Raw genomic sequence first — 21,865 nt, 5'->3', positions numbered from 1 at the left:
AAAAAGTTTCCGGAATAAATCATGGGCAACCGGGTAGCTCACTAGCTGTGGAATTTGTTTCTTTTGGCCCCACTTTTCTTCCATATTTTTGGATCATTGTTCAAATCTAATAACTGGGTTTTTGTGGAAAATAAGGTTCCTTCTGCATTTGTATGTTTTTGTTTGTCGATTTTAGCTTCTGGGTTTGATAAAAAATGGCAAATTAATGTGCTAATTGTTTTCTCTTGGCATGTTTGTAGTAGAACAGCAAAATCTGAGCCATAAGGTAGCTGCTTTTTTTAAGAGTTCTTTACTGTATTATTGATCTGAAAAATGGGCTGTGATGATCATTTGCTTTTTTTTTTTTTTTTTTTTTTTTTCTGGGCTATAATCTGACTGTACTGTTTGAAGAAATTGAACGAACTGTCCTTCGAAAGGCTGGTCTTTTTTTTTTTTTTTTTTACACGGATTGCCCTTCAAATGCACTGTTCTTTATTTTTTGCCCTTCAAATGAGCTGGTCTTTAACACTGCTTTGAGAAAATCCGACCCGTATCTTGGCGGAGCGACCGGGTATGGCATCCATTTGCAAATCGGTGTCTTGTAGCCATGGCGATGTCGATTTCTCTTTGCATGTTCATATACAGCAAAATCTGAGCCCTGAAAGTTTTATTATGACACCCAATTGGATTCATCAGTTTTTAGTTCTACATCAATTTTTAGCTCAGAGTTTAGGTAATCGGAGACAAAAGAAGAATTTTCAGGGTGGTTGACTGTCGCCGGTATGCCTATGATTTCTTTTTTGCTCTAATTAACAGCTCTTTTAGCTCATATGCTCTTCCTTTTTCTGCTTCTGCATATTACTACAGCTTATTTTCACAAATAACCACTTTTATGTCCCTGTGAATACAAGGTAGAAATGAGACACAACTAGGGGTGGCAAATGGGTGGGTTTGGTTGGATTTGGTTTGGTTGAAAATGATTTGAACAAAAATGGGTTGGGTTTCAACCCTCCCATTTTTTATGTGGGTAAATATGGGTTGGGTGATAAATGGCTGGGTTGGTTATGGGTTAACCCATATTATACAAGTGTACTATTATTTCAAGTGTATGTTTATAATTTTTTTCTTTTTTCAAGTTAAATTAATTTTTTCATAGAAATTCAGGCGTGAGGGGTGGGGGTGGGGGTTGTGGAGGGGGTGGGGTGGGGGTATGAATTTTTTTTTTCATTTTTTATAATTTTTTTGTATAAGTAAAATTTATGAAATTGATTTTTTTTTTTGTGGGAGGAGGTGGGGGTGTGGAGGTAGGGGGTGGGGTGGGGGATCAGAAATTCTTTTCCATTATTTATAAATTTTTTATAGAAGTAATATATATGAAAATTGAAATTTTGGGGGGGGGGGGTTGGGCCGGGGGTAAGAATTTTTTTTTCCATTTTCTATAAAACTTTTATAAAAGTAAAATATTTGAAATTGATTTTTTGGGGGGGGGGGGGGGGTCGGGAGGGGTGGGGTGGGGGTAAGAAATTTTTTTCATTTTTTTATAAAAGTAAAATATTTGAAATTGAAATCTGTGGGGTGGGTTGGGGGTAAGAATTTTTTTTCCATTTTTTATAAAATTTTATAATGGTAAAATCTATGAAATTGAATTTTTTTTTTTGGGGGGGGGTGGTATGGTGGGGGTGGGGGTAGGGATCGGAGTGGGAGGTAAGAAAAAAATTTCTCCTTTTTTATAAGCTTTTTATAAAAGAAAAATAAAATATATGAAATAAAAAAAATGTGTGGGGTAAGGGGGCATGGCGAGGTGGGGGGCATGGCGGGGTGGGTGGTGGGGTAAGGGTTGGGGTGGGAAGTAAGAAAGAAATTTCTCATTTTCAAAATGAGTTGTTATTAGGTCTAGTGTGTTCTTATATGGATACCCATATTTTACCCATATTTGCCTATATTTTTATGGGTTAAAGAGAGACTTGAAGCCCATATTTACCCACCTGAAATATGAGTGACCCAACTCACTAACATGTGGGTAAAATGGGCTAATTTTCTAAATATGGGCTCAAATTGCCACCTCTAGACGCAACAAGGTAGCTGCTTTTTCATTTTTTTTGCGCGGAGTGCCCTTCGTTTGGGGTGGTCTTTAAATTTTACCCCTCATATTTGAAATCTTTAAAATTTGCCCTTCGGCTAACACCCATAGGTTCCAGGTTCGAACCCACGCGCAGTCAAAATTTTAAAAAAAATTCGCAAGGCAAGTTTAAATTTCGCTATGCCGGACCCGGCATACTTTTGTTAAGGAATTACCAAAGTTATGCCGGGTCCGGCATAAAAGTTTGCCCATTAAAAGTATGCCCCCACCGGCATAACTTTGTGAAGGAATTATCAAAGTTATGCCGGATCCGGCATACTTATGCCAAATACCCATAAGGCATGTAGTATGCCGGTCCGGCATAAAATGTGTAATTCCTTAACAAGTGTATGCTGTTGGCGGCATAGCTAAATTTAAACTGCCTTGCGAATTTTTTTTAAAATTTTGACTGCGCGTGGGTTCGAACGGGTTCGAACCTGAAACCTATGGGTGTTAGCCGAAGGGCAAAATTTAAACATTTCAAATATGAAGGGCAAAATTTAAAGACCACCCCAAAAGAAGGGCAATTCTGCGAATTGCCCCTGCTTTTTTAAGAGTTCTGAACCTAAATGGGCTGACTTATTGGAAGAAATTGCACGTTTTGTCCTTCAAATGGCTGGTCTTTAATTTTTGGGCATAAGTGCCAATGAGCCGATTTATTGATGTAGATTGATCTGAAAAATGGGCTGTGATTGCTTCTTTCAGGGCTATAATCTACTTCACTACATTTAGAAAATCTGACCCATATCTTGGCAGGGCGACCCGGTAGGGCATCCGTTTGCAAACCGGCGTCTTGCAGTCATGGCGATGTCACTTTCTCTTTGCATGTTTGTAGAACAGCAAAATCTGAGCCCTAAAGTTTTGGCTAAAAAATGAGGCAATCGGAGAAAAAATGGGATTTTTCAGGGTGGTTGACCATCTCCTGTATGCCGATGATTTTATCTTAGCTCTAATCAACAGCCCTTTTAGCAACTGTATGGTCTGTTTGCTATATATATATATGTGTGTGTGTGTGTGTGACGGCTATGCTCCTGTGTGGCTGCATTATCATTTATCAGGCAAAGCAGCAGCAAAATCATAGAAAAATGGAGGTTCATCCCAGTATGAAGAACGGAAAAGGACCAAATATACCCCTCTACTATGAAGAATGAGGCCAACAGAGAGAAAAAGGGAATTCTTGGAGGGTGGTTGCCCCTCTATTTGGCCTATGATTTCTTTGACCAACGAAACCAACAACCCTCTTCAGATGACTAGTAATGTTTCCTGTTTCCTCTGAGCTTAGCAAACATTGCTCTAATTTTAGCTTATGTTTGTTAAAAATTGCATGAAATTGTCCGAACGCCTACTTGTGGGAAAGTTTCCATCTTTCAAAAGAGGCTGTGATGATATTGCTAGTCTGGGCTGGGCTGATGCTCGGTGCATGGAGACAGTCTGACACGTATCTTGGCATGGCGAACCCGGATGGTTTGTGATTGATTCTTCTCTTTCACATGCAACCGGTTCCTTTGCAGCCATGGCGTTGTCGCCTTCTCTTTGCCCCATTTTTTGCGGATCTGGGCCTCAGTTCCCAACTAGTCCTTCTGGACAGTCCAGGATTCGAACCGGGGACCTGGTTTGGTGAACACCATTTGGGTTATTCAGTTTTTCTTGAACACCTTATTGCTGTTCTCTATCGAAGTTGTAGCTAAAAGAATGAGGAAATTGGAGAAAAATGGGAACTTTTGAGGGTGGTTAACCCATCATGGCTATGATTTCTATTTTCTTTTAGCTTTAACTAATATTAAGGACCATTTTTGATCATTTCTTCTCTGTTTTTCTGTTACTTCACACTTTGTTCCTCAGAGGCTGCGTTTTCCTGGTAAAGTAACAGCAAAAGCATACAACAATGAAATGGAAAAGGAAAGTAGCGGGGCTGTGATGATAATTTTACTGAGCAAATGGAATCAGGCATTGTAGTTTCAGGCCCGTAGCTTGGCAGGGCCACCCGTAATATAGGGTTTGCAGCCATGGCTCTAATAACTCAATGCCTCAGATAAAATCTGAGCCCAGAAGGAAGAATGAGTCCAACCAATAACCCTCTTTCTTTTTTCCATTGGTATATGGTTCAGTTTAGTTTTGACCGAAAAAAAAGAGACATTCCCGTTGCCATTGATGTGATGCTGATGTCTGTTGTACTCCCTCCGTTTCATTTTATTTGTTGTGAAACTGTCCAAATTGCTATGGAAAAGTTTCCATCTTTCCAAAGAGCCAGTGATGATGTTGCTAATCTGGGCTGTTATTTGGGCATAGAGAAAACCAGACTCGTATCTTGGCGGGGCAAACTCGGATCATGCAATCAGTTCATTTTGCAGCCATGGGGTTGTCGTCTTCTCTTTGCCCAATTTTACACAGATCCGAGCCTCAATTTCCAATCAGTCAGTGGACCTTCTCCGGTATGCCTATGATTTCTTTTAGTGCTCTAATCAACAGCCCTTTTAGCTCAAAAAATGAAGAAGGCACTATATATGCTCTTCCTTTTTCTGATTTTGCATACTACTACAGCTGATTTTCGCAAAAAGCCATTTTTATGTCCCTGTAAAATACAAGGTAGAAATGGCACAATAAGGTAGCTGCTTTTTTAAGAGTTCTGAACCTAAGTGTTTTATTGATGTTGATTGATCTGAAAATGGGCTGTGATGATGATTTCTGAAAGTTCAGGGGTAATTTTGGCCCTTTTCCATATATAATATATAATACATAAAACAGAAGTTGAGGAACAACAAAAAAATATTCAGAATCTACTTTTTCCTTTTACCAATATGCCCTTGGTCAGCCATGACACTTGGGAATTGGGCATTGTGCTTGCTCTATATATCACTTTGGCAGAACCCCTTTTCCATAGTTTAGCCCAGAAAGGAAGAATGAGAGAGAGAAAATGGGATTTTCAGTAAAGGGTGGTTGCCCATTTCTCTTCTATCTTCCATGATTTCTTCTCCATTCATTAAAAAAAAAAAAAAAAAAAAAAAAAAAAAAAAAAAAACCAACAGCCCTTTGTGAAAATGAAAAAGAGATTATGTATGCGTTTGGCCATAGAAAAATTCCAAATATTTAGCTGATTTTCCCAAATATCCACCTTTTAGCATGGATTCCAAAGATTTAAGTGTCAAAAATTAAAGACCACCCCGAAATAGGGGCAATAGTGCAAATTGCCCATTTAAGAGTTGGGAACCTACTAATGGGCTGTGATGATGATTTACTTCTTTCTGGGCTAATAACTTTTGCTCAACTGCGTTTGAGAAGATCCGACCCGTATCTTGGCGGGGCGATCCATTAGGCATCCATTTTGCAAACCGGTGTCTTGCAGCCATGGCGTGTGTTGGTTTCTCTTTGCATGTCTGTAGTAACAGCAAAATCTGAGCCCTAAAAATAGAAACTTAAGGATTTTTGGATCACTGTTCAAATCTAATCTAAGTTGCTCGGACTCTTCACTTTCGATGCCACATCTGTGTCGGATTCTCCAAAAACACACTACTTTTGGAGAATCCGACACGCATCTGTTGACATTTTTGAAGAGTCCGGGCAACATAGAATCTAATCACTGGGTTTTTGTGGAAACTAAGGACCCGTTTGGCCATAAGAATTATTCACTTTTTTCCGGATTTTTTTTCCACTTTTTTACAAAATTAGTGTTTGGCCATGAAAATTCCAAATACAACTTGGAATTTGAAAAACGAGAAAAACTTGTTTTTCACTTTTTGCACAACCAAAACGTTGTTGAAAAAGTACATTTCAACAAAAAAAAATAAAAAATATCATTTTGCAAAAACTATGGCCAGACACAACTCCAACTCCAACTCCAAAATTCCAAAAAAAAAGTGAAAAAGCTTTTGGTATCTATGGCCAAACGCCTACTAAGTTTCCTGTTAGATAGTTTGTAATATAAGAGGCCTTAAATTGAATAGACACATCTGTTCGTGAAAGGGTATGGCTATTCTGAAAGTATCTCTCAAATTCTATACATATAAGGACACTCTTGAAGTAGCATATAGAAAAATCTGTAGGTATAAACATGGGCTTTGTTGTATCCTGAAGGGAATTGCTTCTATTTTCTCTCAATTTGTATACGGGTGAAAGTCGATTCTTCCATGCCTCAAAGCTGATTCTTCTTCAATTGTCTTACCTATTTTTCTAACAGTTCCGTCTGCTTTTGTATGTTTTTGTTTGTCGATTTTAGCTTCTGGGTTTGATAAAAATGGGAACTTTGTTAGTCTAGCTATGGAATTCCCCACTTTTAGAGATTTCTCTTTTATTTTTTGGATCATTGATCAGAGCTAAGAACGTTTTTTTTTTTTTTTTTTTTTTTTTTTGTGTGGAAACAAAAATTGCATTTGTTTGTGGATTTAGTTTCTGGATTTGATAAAAATGGGAACTTAATGTAATCTTGCTGTGGAACTTAATGTAATTGTTTTCTCTTTGCATGTTTGTAGAACAGCAAAATCTGAGCCATAAGGAAGCTGCTTTTTTAAGAGTTCTGAACCTAAATGTTTTATTGATGTTGATTGACCTGAAAAATGGGCTGTGATGATGATTTGCTTTTTCCTGGGCTATAATCTGACTGCACTGCTTGCATAAATTGCACGAATTGTCCTTCAAAAGGCTGGTCTTTAATTTTTTTTTTTTGCACGGATTGCCCTTCAAATGCACTGTTCTTTATTTTTTGCCCTTCAAATGAGCTGGTCTTTAACACTGCTTTGAGAAAATCCGACCCGTATCTTGGCGGAGCGACCGGGTATGGCATCCATTTGCAAATCGGTGTCTTGTAGCCATGGCGATGTCGATTTCTCTTTGCATGTTCATATACAGCAAAATCTGAGCCCTAAAAGTTTTACTATGACACCCAATTGGATTCATCAGTTTTTAGTTCTACGTCAATTTTAAGCTCACAGTTTAGGTAATCGAAGACAAAAGAAGATTTTTCAGGGTGGTTGACTGTCGCCGACATGCCTATGATTTCCTTTTTGCTCTAATTAACAGCTCTTTTAGCTCATATGCTCTTCCTTTTTCTGCTTCTGCATATTACTACAGCTGATTTTCACAAATAACCACTTTTCTGTCCCTGTAAAAACAAGGTAGAAATGAGATACAACAAGCTAGCTGCCTTTTTAAGAGTTCTGAACCTAAATGAGCTGATTTATTGGAAGAAATTGCGCGTCTTGCCCTTCGAATGCCTGGTCTTTTATTTTGGGTCATAAGTGCCAATGGCCCGATTTATTGATGTTGATTGATCTGAAAAAATGGGCTGTGAAGATGATTTGCTTCTTTCTGGGCTATATAATCGACTTCACTGCATTTAGAAAATCTGACCCGTATCTTGGCAGGGCGACCCGGTAGGGCGTCCGTTTGCAAACCGGTGTCTTGCAGCCATGGCGATGTCACTTTCTCTTTGCATGTTTGTAGAACAGCAAAATCTGAGCCCTATATATATTGTATGTCTTTCTGGTCTCTCTACATGTGACGGCTTTGCTCCTGCGTGGCTGCGTTATTAGGCAAAGCAGCAGCAAAATCATAGAAAAATGGAGGTTCAGCCCAGTATGAAGAACGGATTAGGGCCAAATATACCCCTCTACTATGAAGAATGAGGCCAACAGAGAGAAAAGGGAATTCTTGGAGGGTGGTTGCCCTCTCTGTTTGGCCTATGATTTCTTTGACCAACCAAACCAACAACCCTCTTCAGATGCTCTACTACTGTTTCCTGTTTCCTCTGAGCTTAGCAAACATTGCTCTAATTTTAGCTTATGTTTGTTAAAAATTGCTTGAAATTGTCCAAATGCCTACTTGTGGGAAAGTCTCCGTCTTTCAAAAGAGGCTGTGATGATATTGCTAGTCTGGGCTGGGCTTATGTTCGGTGCTTGGAGATAGTCTGACCCGTATCTTGGCATGGCGAACCCGGATGGTTTCTGATTGAGTCTTCTCTTTCACATTTGCAATCCGGTGTCTGCAGCCATGGCGTGTGTCGCTTTCTCTTAGTATGTTCATATACAAAAGATAAATAGGTTTCTTAGCCACAGAGAGGTGCCATATCACCTTGTCTATGCCTAGCTTTATATATATATATATATATATATATATATATATATATATATATATATATATATATATATATACATACATACATACATATATATATATAGATGAGATTTTCTGTAAAGGGTGGTTGCCCGTCTCTGCCATGTCCATGATTTCTTTTCTCCATTCATTAAAAGAACCAACAGCCCTTTGAGAAAAAGAAAAAGATCCAAGAAAATGAAAAAGAAACCATGTACGCGTTTGGCCACGGCTTCCAATCTGCTTCTGCTACTACTACATCTGATTTTCGCATATATCCACTTTTTAAGAGTTCTGAACGTAAATGACATGAAAAAATGGGCTGTGATGATGATTTGCTTCTTTCTGGGCTCATAATCTACTTTACTCATTGCATTGAGAAGATCCGACCCCTATCTTGGCGGGGCGACCCGGTACGGCATCCGTTTGCAAATCGGTGTCTGCAGCCATGGCGGGTGTCGCTTTCTCTTCGCATGTTTGTAGAACAGCAAAATCTGAGCCCTAAAAGTTTTTACTGGAACACTCAATTGGGTTCTTCAGTTTCAAATTTTAGCTCAAAGTTGAGGTAATCGGAGAAAAAAGAGGATTTTTCAGGGTGGTTGACTATCTTCGGTATGCCTATGATTTCTTTTTTGCTCTAATCAACGCCCTTTTAGCTCAAAAAATGAAAAAGGGACTATATATGCTCTTCCTTTTTCTGATTTTGCATACTACTACAGCTGCTTTTCGCAAACAGCCATTTTTATGTCCCTGTAAAATACAAGGTAGAAATGGCACAATAAGGTAGCTGCTTTTTTAAAAGTTCTGAACCTATGTGTTCTATTGGTGTTGATTGATCTGAAAAATGGGCTAAGAATCATGGTTTGCTTTTTCTGGGCTATAATCTACTGCACTACTTGATGAAATGAACGAATTGTCCTTCAAATGGCTGGTCTTTTTAATTTTTGCCCATCAAATGGACTGCTCTTTAACACTGCTTTCAGAAAATCCGACCCGTATCTTGGCGGGGCGACCCGGTACGGCATCCATCTGCAGATTGGTGTCTGCAGCCATGGCGTATGTTGCTTTCTCTTTGCATGTTCATCTACAGCAAAATCTGAGCCCTAAAGTGTTTCATTGATGTTGATTGATCTGAAGAATGGGCTATGAACTATGATGATGATTTGCTTTTTCTGGCCTATACTGCACTGCTTGAAGAAATTGCACGAATTGTCCTTCAAATGGCTGGTCTTTTAATTTTTGCCCTTCAAATAGGATGGTCTTTAACACTGCTTTCAGAAAATCCGACCAGGTTCTTGGCAGGGCGACCCGGTACGGCATCTATTTGCAATCCGGTGTCTGCAGCCATGGCGTGTGTCGCTTTCTCTTTGCATGTTTGTAGAATAGCAAAAACTGAGCCCTCAAAGTTTTAGACAAAAAATGAGGCAATCGGAGAAAAATGGGATTTATTTAGGGTGGTTGACCATCACCGGTATGCCAGTGACTTTATCTTAGCTCTAATCAACAGCCCTTTTAGCATATGAATGGTCTCTGTCTACATACACACTCATTGTATGTCTCTGTCTGTCTCTATCTGTGACCGCTTTGATCCTGCGTGGCTGCGTTTTCAGGCAAAGCAGCAGCAAAAGCATAGAGAAATTAGGTTCAGCCAGTACGAAGAATGGAAAAGGGCCAAACATACCCCTCTACTATGAAGAATGAGGCCAGCAGAGTGAAAAAGGGAATTCTTGGAGGGTGGTATGCCCCTCTATTTGGCCTATGATTTCCCCATAAACAAAATTAACAACCATCTTCGGAAGTACTAGTATGTTTTCTTGTTTTACCTGAGCTTAGCAAACATACTCTGATCTTATCTTATGTACGTTAAAAATTGCTCGAAATTGTGTCCAAACACTGAAACACCTAATTGTGGGAAAGTTTCCATCTTTCAAAAGAGGCTGTAATGATAATGCTTATGGCAGAAACCTCACCATAGTTTAGCCCAGAAAGTAAGAATGAGACATCAGAGAGAGATGGGATTTTTTGTAAAGGGTGTTGCCCTTTTCTGCCATGTCCATGATTTCTTCTCCATTCATGAAAATCAACAATCCTCTGAGAACAGAAAAACAAGAAAAGGAAAATGACAATTGATAAACCATCTCAACAATACCCCATGAGTATTCCTCTGTAAAAAGAGGCCATGCTCTTCCCTTCTCTGCTTCTGCTGCAACCACTGCTATCTATGATAAACAGCAGCCCAAAAAGTAGATATGTGGTGTCATTTCTACGTTGATCGCCGCAGATCACCTGAAAAGGGGCAGTGATGATGATTGCTTCTTTCTGTGCTATTAGTTTACTGATTTGAGAAATCTGACCCGTAATCCTGGCGAGGCAATCCGGTAGCAAAATAAGTTCAATGAGGCAGTGATGATTTTCATTCTTTACGCATCAGATGGTTGAGCTTTGCTATATCTTGGCGTGGCATCTTTTTGGAGTCTTTTGAGATATGGGAGCTATTTAGGTTTCTGTGTCTCACAAAGGCTTCTTAAGCTTGCAGCCATTAGTGGTGTTTAGCTTATGTATGAGAGAATGTTAATCTTTGTGTCCTAGGAATGAGGCTTTTTATGGAACTCGAGAAAGGTTGAGATTTTCTAAGGGTGGTTATTCTCTTTCTCTGTAGTTCAAATTTGCCAATGAATTTCCCTATACCTTTGTTACACAGAAAGATTTAGAGCCCTTTTGTCAACAAAAATGCCAATTATGGTGATGACGAGGATGATAGCCATGTTTATGGTGGTAATAAGGAATAGGCCACATACATAGATACCTCTTAAACCTCCCTTAAACTTGGCGCAATTTGTCTGCTTGCCTCTTAAACTTGTCTGGAGAAATCCTTTGTACTTGGATCCTAACCCCTAAACTTGGGAAATGAGGATATGGTGATATTCTCCAGGAAGTTTAAAGTTAAAACTTTTGAGTGCTAGGCAAAGGCAGGGGAATTTGTGAGGTCGGTTCTTATGTGCTCTCTCACAAAGGTGTCTGCTTCTTGCAGCCATGGCAGATTAGCCATTCTTCTGACAGATTTTAAAGGCAAATCTGAGCCTCTTTTGTGTTCAAAGAATGAGGCTTTCTATAGAACTCGAGAAAGGTTGGGATTTCCTGAGGGTGGTTACTCTCTTTCTCTGAAGTTCAATTTAGCCAATGAATTTTCCTATGCTTTTGTTTTAAAGAGATTTTAACAGCCCTTTCATCAAATTGACGATTATGATCTTGAGGGTGATGATGTTGTTGTATGGTGATGATGATGATGATAGCCATGGTTATGGAGGAAAATACATATTCTTACCCCCTAAACTTTTCCGGTAAACCCAAATTTCATGTTCTTTCTTCTGTTTTTGAAGAATCCCAATTTCAGAAGAATTATTTTATGTATTCATCTCCACATTTTCCTAGAGAGAGATTATTAGGTACTGATATGAAACAAGCCCAAAGCTTTTATGTATTGTGGACTCATATACTGTCTGAGGCTAATTGTTACGTTGCTTAATTTATCTTACACATTTTTTATCTATTGTGGACACAAGTCAGGAGCTTTTATGTATTGTGGACTCATATGGCCATTTTAGACCATTTCCAAGCCCATTCTGTGTAATTTCCTGAATTTTAGGACCCTTGTTTAAAGAATAGCCCAGTATGAAGAATGAGGCTAACAGGGAGGAAAAAGGAACTCTTTGGAGGGTGGTTGCCCTCTCTGATTGGCCTATGATTTCTCCCACCGACCAAACCAACAACCCTCCAATGGTGTGCCCCCCCAACCCAAAACCAACCAACAGAAAAAAAAGAAAAAAACTGTTGTCATTGATGAAATGTTGATAGCAGCATACTAATACTCCCTCCGCCTCAATTTACTTGTCTTGAAAACTGTCCACAAATGCAAAAAGTTACCATCTTTCTAATGAGGCAGTGATGATATTGCTTACTCTGGGCTGAAATTCGGGGCATGGAGAAAACCCGGCTGGTATTTTGGCGGGGCAAACCCGGATCACGCGATCGGTTCGTTTTGCAGCCATGGCATTGTCGTCTTCTCTTTTGACCCATTTTAACTCAGATCTGAGCCTCAACTTCCAGGATCCGAATTTGATGGAAGCCCCTTTTTTCACTTTAGCTCAAAAGGATGAGGCAATCGGAGAAAATTTGGGGATTTTTTCAGGGCGGTTGACCATCTTCGGTATGTCAATGATTTCTTCTCTGCTCTAATATATCCCTTTTAACTTGGATCATTTTCACTTAATGCCCCTAGTTTTGCTGGTCTTTAGGGTCTGTTTGGAAAGCCACCTGGTAATTGGAATTGGTGTAGTTACTAGTGTAGTAATTTCACAATATAGTAATTACTAATTTTTGTCCCGAATTTGAAGGGCAAATCGTGCAATTTATTCTTTTAGCTTTTGTATGTGAATGAAGTGCACAAATAGCCTATTTTAGACCATTTCAAGGGCATTGTGTGTAATTTCCTGGACTTTTAGGGACTTACCCTTTACAGAGTAATGGAAGCTCAGCCCAGTACGAAGAATGAGGCCAACAGGGGAAAATGGTAATTTATTTGGAGGGTGGTTGCTCTCTCTGATTGGCCTATGATTTCTCCTTTAACCAAAACAACAACCCTTTGCAAAACTTGAAACAAGAAACAACATTTGTTACGCTCACAGATCTGAAGGTCTCATTTGTTTTATTAATTTTTCTTGTTAAAGTGGTCCAAACAGGCTCTTATGGTAAAGAAGTTTCAATTTTTTCGAAACAGGCAGTGATGATATTGCTAATATGGGCTGACCATCGGGGCATGGAGAAAACCCGACTTGTATCTTGGTATTATGCAACCGATTTGTTTTGCAGCCATGGCGTTGGCGTCTTCTGTTTTGGCCCATTTTACACAGATCTGAGCTTCAACTTCCAATGAGTCACTGTGAACTTTTCTGGATTCGAACCAGAACCTTTTTAGATGGAAACACTGTTCATTTTGGCTCGAAAGGATGAGGCAATTGGAGAAAAATGTGGATTTTTCAGGGTGGTTGACCATCTCCGGTATGTCAATGATCTAATCAAAGTCCTTTTAGCATTTGTATGTGGGCAAAAGTGCACAGATAACCGCTATTTAACGAATAGCAGAAGTTCAGCCCAGTATGAAGAATGAAGCCAACAGGGAGAAAAAGGGATTTCTTGGAGGGTGGTTCCCCCCTCTGCTTGGCCTGTGATTTATTTTCTCCATCAACCAAGCCAACAACCCTCTGCAAAAGTGGAAACAAGAAAATTATTTCTTGCCCTCATCTTCAATTGTGACGCTGTGATGCTGATAACAATAGTACCTTTCAATGTTCTTATATTTCTGAGCTAGCTTAGACCAAATGTTTTTGGTCCGTAACATCAACAGATCTGAAGGTTTCATTTGTTTTAAGATTTTTTTTTTGTTGAAGTTGTCCAAACAGGCTATTATGGGGAGGTTCCAATTTTTTCGAAAGAGGCGATGATGATATTATTAATCTGGATTGATGTTTGGGTCATAGAGACAATTGAACCCGTTTCTTGGCATGGCAAACCTGAATGGTTTGTGATAGAGTGTTCTTTTTCACATTTTTAACTGGTTCTTTTGCAGTCATGATATTGTCCCCGTCTCTTTTCTCCATTTTTTCCACAGATCTGAGCCTCAATTTCCATCTAGTCCTTCTGGATATTCCAGGACTCGAATTCAGGACCTCGTGGGGTTGAAACCTATGTCAATTTCAACTTGCTGTTTGGCCATGAGAATTATTCACTTTATCAGATTTGGAGAAATGCTCCATATCTGTATTCCAACTTCATCTTCATAAATTCCAAATAAAGTGCTCTTCTCTTTCCCTTGCAAAAAGTATAACCAAACACAGCTCTATCTTCAACTCCAGCTTCATAAATTCAAAATAAAGTTAAAAATATTTGAAATTAATGGCCAAACGCGGTGAAACGCCTACTTAATATCAGCTCAAAGAATGAGGCATGTAGTTGTTGTTGCTGCTGCTGCATTTTCTTGTGTCCCTTCTATTCTTAATATGAATCAAGCAGCAAGAGATCAATTTAAGAACAGGGGGAATCTAAGGCTATGATGATATTGCTGTTTTTGAGAAATTTGGTTTGGGCATTGGGATGATAAGAGCTGTATCTTGGCGGGCTAGCCTAAACAGACTGCAGGCTGCAGCCATGGCGATTTCTGATAGACTCAATGCCTGATTAAATTGAGATCTGAGCCTTGATAGGTTAAGAAAAAAAATCTAAATGGTCCTTGATGTGGGTCTGACTGTTTTGGTCCTTGATATATACCCCATAGCACAAATGGTCCGTAATGCTTGTCCATAACCCTTAGATTAACAGAAGACACCAAAGCTCCTGTTAAGTTTAACAGAACTTTTCTCCTGTTCTTGCTGCTGTTGGACTGTTTTATGAACCAAACAGCAAGAAATCAATGTAAGAACAGGAAGATTTTAAGGATGTGATGGTAATGCCTTTTCTTTTTTGGGCAATTGGGTTGGCCGTTGAGATGATAAGAGCCGTATCTTGGCAGGGTAATGTGGGAAGGTTGCAGCCATGGCGGTTTCTGGTTAAACCAATGCCTGATTGTTATGACGTGCATGTATATTGTCTGTATACTACATATACACACATACATATGAGAAAATGTCAAAAATGGTCCCTTATCGAGGCAGTGATGATCATTCAATCTATCGAGCATAGAGAGTATCTGACATTTATCTTGGCAGGGCAATGACCTGGATGCATGCGATTGTTACACGCAATTGGGGGTATTTGCAGCCATGGCGTGGTAGGACTTTCTTTGCCCGAGTATAAATACAGATCTGAGCCTCAATTGTCACTTATACAGTCAGATCTCTCTATAACAACCGTCCTTTATAACAATATTTCACTATAAATGCTATGTTATATGTGGAACCGATCTTTCATGTTACATTATATTATATGTTCTCAATATCAGCATTTTGCTATAGCAACCAACAAATATCGCGACAAACAATGCTGCTATAGAGAGGTTTGATTGTATCTTACTTTTGGTATTTTTGGTATGGACGGAACTATTTCAGTTACCAAATAAGACCTTCTACATGAGGCCCATAATTTTGGGAGCTCCAAAAGGATTAGGGCACTATAAATATGAAGCAGAAGGTGAAACGAGAATGATGGAAATCTCATTAGTTTAAGTCTGAGGCTTCTGGATTCACAGAGTTGTGGAGAGTTATTTGAGTGGTTGCCCCTCTCTGTCATTGTTAGCAGCCAATGATCACTCAAAATTTCCCAATTTCAAACCACTCTATAGCAAAATAAGTTCAATGAGGCAATGATGATTTTTCATTCTTTACTCATAAGATGGTTGAGATTTGCTATATCTTGGCGTGGCAGCTTTTGGGTGTGGTGATATATTGGAGCCATTTTTGGTTTCTGCATCTCACAAAGGCTCCTTAAGCTTGTAGCCATGGCGGGGTTTAGCTTATGTCTGGGACAAGGCGAATCTGAGCCTCCTAAATATCTTTTAATGCTCAAAATGAGGCATTTTATGGAACTCGAGGAAGGTTGAGATTCTCTCAGGTTGTTTACGCCCTTCCTCTGAAGTTAATCTTAGCCAATGAATCCCTATACCTTTGTTACACAGAAAGATTAATAGCCCTTTCATCAGCAAAAAGGCCAATTATGGTGATGATGATGAGGATAGCCATATTTATGGTAGTAATAAGGAAAAGACACATACATAGATACCCCTTAGTCTTTAATACAAAAGTTAGGATCACTCAGCCCAGAAGGAAGAATGAGTCCAACAGAGAGAAAAAATGGATTTCTTAGAGGGTGGTTGCCCTCTTTGATTGGCCTATGATTTCTCCACCAACCAAACCAACAACCTTCCTTTGGTATATTTGTGAAATTTCCCAACAAAAAAATCTGTTGCCATTGATGTGGTGTTGATAGCAGCAGCAGTACTAATACTCTCTCCTTCTCAATTTACTTGTCTTGAAACTATACACAATTGCTATGCAAAAGATTTCTAGAGTAGCAGTGATGATATTGCAGATTCTGGGCTGAAAATCAGGGCATGGAGAAAACCCGACCCGTATCTTGGCGGGGCAAAACCCGGAAAATGCAACCGCATTATTTTTGCGGCCATGGTCTTGTCGTCTTCTCCTCTTTTTACACAGATCTGAGCGTCAACTTTCAATGAGTTCCAGGATCCGCATGTGGATCCGAATTTGATGGAAACCAGGTTCATTTTAGCTCAAAGAAAAAACTTGTTGCCATTGATGTGATGTTGATAGTAGCAGCAGCAGCAGTAGTACTCCCTCCGTTTCAATTTACTTCTTGTGAAAACTGTCCACAAATTCTTATGGAAGAATCTTTCCAAAGAGGTAGAGATGATATTGCTAATTCTGGGGCTGAAATTCGGGTCATGGAGAAAACCCGACTGGTATCTTGGCGGGGCAAACCCGGATCATGCAACCGGTTCGTTTTGCAGCCATGGCATTGTCGTCTTCTCTTTGCCCCATTTTACACAGATCTGAGCCTCGCTTCCAAAGAGTTATTGTGAAAAATATTTGGAATCTATGGCCAAACGCCTACTTAGTCTTTCACACAGAGGATCAGCCCAGAAGGAAGAATGAGGCCAACAGAGAGAAAACATGGATTTCTTTGGAGGCTGGTTGCCCTCTCTGATTGGCCTATGATTTCTCCATCGACCAAACCAACAACCCTCCAATGATATATTTGTGAAATTTCCCAAAAAGAAAAAAAAAAAAAATTGTTGCCATTGACGTAATGTTGAAAGCAGTAGTAGTAATACCCCCTCCGTTCCAATTTACTTGTCTTGAAAAGTGTCCACATATTGCTATAGAAAAGATTCCATCTTTTTCCAGAGGCAGCAATGATATTGCGGATTCTGAGCTGAAAATCGGGGCATGGAGAAATCCGACTTGTATCTTGGCGGGGCAAACTCGGATTATGCAACTGGTTCATTTTGCAGCCGTGGCTTTTTCATCTTCTCCTCTTTGCCCCATTTTACACAGATCTGAGCCTCAACTTCAAATGAGTTCCAGGATCCGAACCCGGATCCGAATTTGATGGAAACCTGTTTTTTCAGTTTAACTCAAAAGGATGAGGCAATCGGAGAAAAATTTGGGTTTTTTTCAGGGTGGTTGATGATCTCCGGTTCTTTGTTCAACAGCCCTTTTAGCTTGGGTCATTTGCACCTTTGCCCCTATTTTGTGCTGGTCTTTAATTTTTGTCCCTCATAACAAACAACTTTTTTCGCGGGCATTTGAAGGGGAAATCGTGCAATTTCTTCTTTTAGCTTTTCTATGAAGAATGGGGCCAACAGGGAGAAAAAGGGAATTTCATTTGGAGGCTGGTTACCCCCTCTGATTGGCCTATGATTTCTCATCAACCAAACCAACAACCCTCCGATGGCATCTTTGTGTAAATTTCCCAACAAAAGAAAAAATCTGTTGCCATTGACGTAATGTTGCTATCACCAGCAGTAGTAGTAATACTCTCCCCGCTGTTATGCAAAAAGATTCCATCTTTCTAAAGAGGCAGTGATGATATTGCGGATTCTGGGCTGAAAATCGGGGCATGGAGAAAACCCGACTCGTATCTTGGCGGGGCAAACCCGGATCATGCAACCGGTTCATTTTGCAGCCATGGCGTTGTTGTCTTCTCTTTTGCCCTGTTTTACACAGATCTGAGCCTCATCTTGCATTGTGGATTCTCCGGGATCCGAACCCGGAATGGAGACCCAGTTCATTTTAGCTGAAAAGGATGAGGCAATCGAAGAAAATTGGGGATTTTTTCAGGGTGATTGACCATCTCCGGTGTGTCAATGATTTCTTCTTTGCTCTAATCAACAACCCTTTTAGAGTTTGTATGTGAACCAAATGATCAAATAGCCGATTTTAGTCCATTTCCAAGGTTATTGGGTGTAATTTCCTAAATTTTAGGTCCCCCGTTTAAAGAATAGCCGGAGTTTACAAAGTTGCCGTTTGTCCATGAGGATTATTCACCTTTTTTTAACCAATTCAAAAGAAAAAACATCGCTTTTTTCCGGAATCATTTTTCACTTTATTCGAAAATCTTCAAATTTGAGAAAGTGAAATTTATTTGGAATCTATGGTCAAACGCCTACTTACAGTTTTTAGAGTAATGGAAGCTTAGCCCAGTATGAAGAATGAGGCCAACGGGGAGAAAAAGGTAATCTCATTGGAGGGTGGTTGCCCTCTCTGATTGGCGTATGATTTCTAACTTTAACCAAACCAACAACCCTCTCCAAAAGTGGAAACAAGAAACAATATTTGATACGCTCACAGATCTGTAAGGTCTCATTTGTTTTATTAATTTTCTTGTTAAAGTTGTCCTAATGAGCTCTTATGGAAATGTTTGAAGAAATTGCACGGTTTGCCCTTGGAATGAGCTGGTCTTTAATATTTGCCCTTCAAATGGGCTGGTCTTTAATTTAATAGTGGCAAAAGTGCAAATGATCCAAAAAGTTCCCATTTTTTGGAAGAGGCAGTGATGATGTTGCTGATCTGGGATGATGTTTGGGGCATGGAGACTATTCGACCCGTATATTGGCACGGCAAACCCAGATGGCTTGTGATCGAGTCTTCTCTCACATGCAACTGGTTCTTTTGCAGCCATGGAGTTGTCGCCTTCTCTTTGCCCATGTTTTGCAGATCTGAGCCTCAGCCCTAGGATTCGAAGAGTTCTGATCCTAAATGGCGAAAAACCCTAGCTATGTACACATAAAAAAGGGCAGCCCGGTGCACTAAGTTCCCGCCATGCGCGGGGTCTCTGGAAGGGCCAGACCACAAGGGTCTATTGTACACAGCCTTACAGCCTTACCCTGCATTTCTGCAAGAGGCTGTTTTCATGGCTCGAACCCGTGACCTCCTGGTCACATGGCAACAACTTTACTAGTTACACACACATATAGACACATATTATGAGAAAATGTCAAAAATGGTCTTATCGAGGCAGTGATGATCTTCCAATCTATCCTCTTGAGCTAGTAATTGAGCATTGGGAGTACCTGGCTGGTATCTTGGCGGGGCAATGACCCGGATGCGTGTGATTTTATTACACGCAACTTGGGAATATTTGCAGCCATGGTGTGACAGGACCTCTTTCCCTGAGCATAAATACAGATCTAAGCCTCCATTGTCACTTATATCCTACACTCAAGTGTATTTGGTATGGAGGAAGTTATTTTAGTGAAGCAGCCCTTAAGTGGCTAGCTGGTGTCAACAACAGCATCATATCCAGTACAGTCCCACAAGTGGGGTGTACGCAGACCTTACCCCTATCTTTGTTCCTGATAGACCCTTGGCTCAAGAAATAAGACATTCGACATGAGGCTGGTGTGATGATTTTCATTCTTTACTCATCAGATGGTTGGGTCTTGCTATATCTTTGTGTGGCAGGTTTTGGGGGGTCTTGTGAGATATTGGAGCTATTTTGGTTTCCACCTCTCAGAAAGGCTCCTTAAGCTTGCAGCCATGGCGGGGTTTAGCTTATGTTTGAGAAAAGGCGAACCTGAGCCTCCTAAATATCTTTTAATGTTCAAAATGAGGCTTTTTATGGAACTCGAGGAAGGTTGAGATTTTTGAAGGGTTTTTACTCCCTTCCTCTGAAGTTCAGTTTTGTCAATGAATTTCCCCAGACTATACCTTTGTTACACAGTAAATTACACCCAATGATCTTGGCATGTCTTCACCCCACTTGCCTCATGGCAAACTTTCAAAGTCAGAAGTCAAAAAGTTTTGAACATGGAGTAAGTGGGGTAAAAAATTCAAGACCACTCACCTCTACAGGCCATTCAGAAGTCAAAAAGTTTTGACCATGGAGTAAGTGGGCTAAAAAATTCAAGACCACTCACCTCTACAGGCCATTCTTGTAAATCACCCCTACTTTACTGCATTGAGAAAATCTGACCCGTATTTTGGCAGGGCGACCCGGTATGGCATCATCTGCAAACTGGTGTCTGCAGCCATGGCGTTGTCCCTTTCTCTTGGCATGTTCATGTACAACAAAGTTCTCAGGAACCTGAATACCCAATAGAATACGTCCAATGAGGCAGTGAAGATGTATAGTTGAACTCCGTTGTAAATTGGCGTGGTCTTTGAGACAAGGGAACTATATCGGTTTTCATCTCGCTAGGTTTTCAGAACTATTGGGATTCCAGGTCACGTTGGCAAATGATTGCATTGGCGAACAGGTTAAGAATTTAGTTAATGCATTACCGCAGGGAGGAGTTCTGCTGCTGGAAAATTTGAGATTATATAAAGAAGAGATTCTCGACGATGAGGACTTTGCAAGTAATTTGGTGTCGCTTGCAGATTTGTTTGTCAATGAGGCCTTTGGGACTGCACACCGACTATACGCCTCTACAGAAGGGGTTGCTAATATCTTGGAACCAGCTGTTGCTGGATTACTCATGCGAAAGGAACCTGAATATCTTATTGGAGCTGTAGAAAAACCAAAGACGCCATTCGTTGCCATTGTTGGTGGTTCAAAACAATCAACTAAGAGTCGTTTGATAAAGTCACTTACTGGATAAAAAGGTTTGACACTTAATTGCTTGGTGGAGGCATTATCTGTACTTTCTTAAAGGCCAAAGGGCACTATGTTGCGTCCTCATTTGTGGAAAGACACGAGCTTGATGTGGAGAAATCAAATATGGCCTACGCAGGTGCAAAAAATGCACGTGTATTGTTTCCTCGTTATGTAATGATGGCAGATAAGCAGGGTCTAAGGCCATGACCAAAATTGTTCAAGCAACTAAAATCCCCAATGATGACTAGATGGGTTTAGATATTGGACCTGATGCTATCAAGTTCTTTAGCGAAACTCTAGATACTGTGAAAACTATCTTCCGTAATGGACCGATGGGAGTGCACAAGCATGACAAATTTGCTGCTGGAACAAAGGCTATTGCAAAAAAGCTGGCAGAACTTACTGGGAAGGGAGTAACAACAATCATAGCTGGTGGTGATTCTGTTGAGGCTGTGAAGAAGTTTGGGCTTGCGGACAAGATGAGCCACGTTTCAACAGGAAGGGGTGCCAGTTTAGAGCTTCTCAAGAGGCAAGAGCTTCCTAGACTGGGTTGCCTTGATAATGATGATGATGCTTGAGGAGTATCTAATGATTGAGGCCAGTGCTGTGCAGCTTGTAATTTATGCATTTGGTACTTCAGCCGTATGCACATGGTAGAATTTGATGGACTTGAGAATGTAATTGAACTATATTTTAATGTTTTTCCTTTAGTAAACAAAAGACGATTCCTTGAACTAAAAAGTTTATCATGATGTTTTTATTGGATGTAACTAATCATACAAGCTTCGCGATTGGCATTATCTGATAAGTCTCTGTTTGATCAAATGTCAATAGTAAATCGTTTACATACCGAATTTGCTCTCTTTCAACAATAGATTATCGTAATCACTGGTCTCAGTATTTTACAATTACAAACTAAAGTACACAGAAATGTGCTTAACAAACACAAAAACTAAAGTGAATGCGCCATAAGGCTTTAACATCTAACTTTCCCTTAACGGAAAATGCAACACTCACAGATAGCTCCGTTAGAAATCATATACCATCAAAATACGCGAGCTATAGAAGTTCTTAGTA

At 39.9% G+C, this 21,865-nt stretch overlaps 1 long non-coding RNA gene and 1 pseudogene across 1 annotated transcript; both read left to right on the top strand.

The window, feature by feature from the left end:
• The first annotated feature begins 8,241 nt into the window (after nucleotides 1-8,241).
• LOC132056693 (uncharacterized) lies at nucleotides 8,242-13,864 on the top strand. Its single transcript, XR_009414893.1, has 2 exons — nucleotides 8,242-9,653; nucleotides 9,793-13,864. It is a non-coding gene; the product is annotated as an uncharacterized LOC132056693 (long non-coding RNA).
• A 6,407-nt stretch (nucleotides 13,865-20,271) lies between these two features.
• Nucleotides 20,272-21,588, top strand: LOC132056692 (phosphoglycerate kinase 3, cytosolic-like; annotated as a pseudogene).
• The last annotated feature ends 277 nt before the right edge of the window (nucleotides 21,589-21,865 follow it).

Source organism: Lycium ferocissimum, chromosome 5, assembly GCF_029784015.1.
Source record: "Lycium ferocissimum isolate CSIRO_LF1 chromosome 5, AGI_CSIRO_Lferr_CH_V1, whole genome shotgun sequence".
NCBI classification, from domain to species: domain Eukaryota; kingdom Viridiplantae; phylum Streptophyta; class Magnoliopsida; order Solanales; family Solanaceae; genus Lycium; species Lycium ferocissimum.
This window is presented reverse-complemented; position numbering and strand designations above follow the sequence as displayed.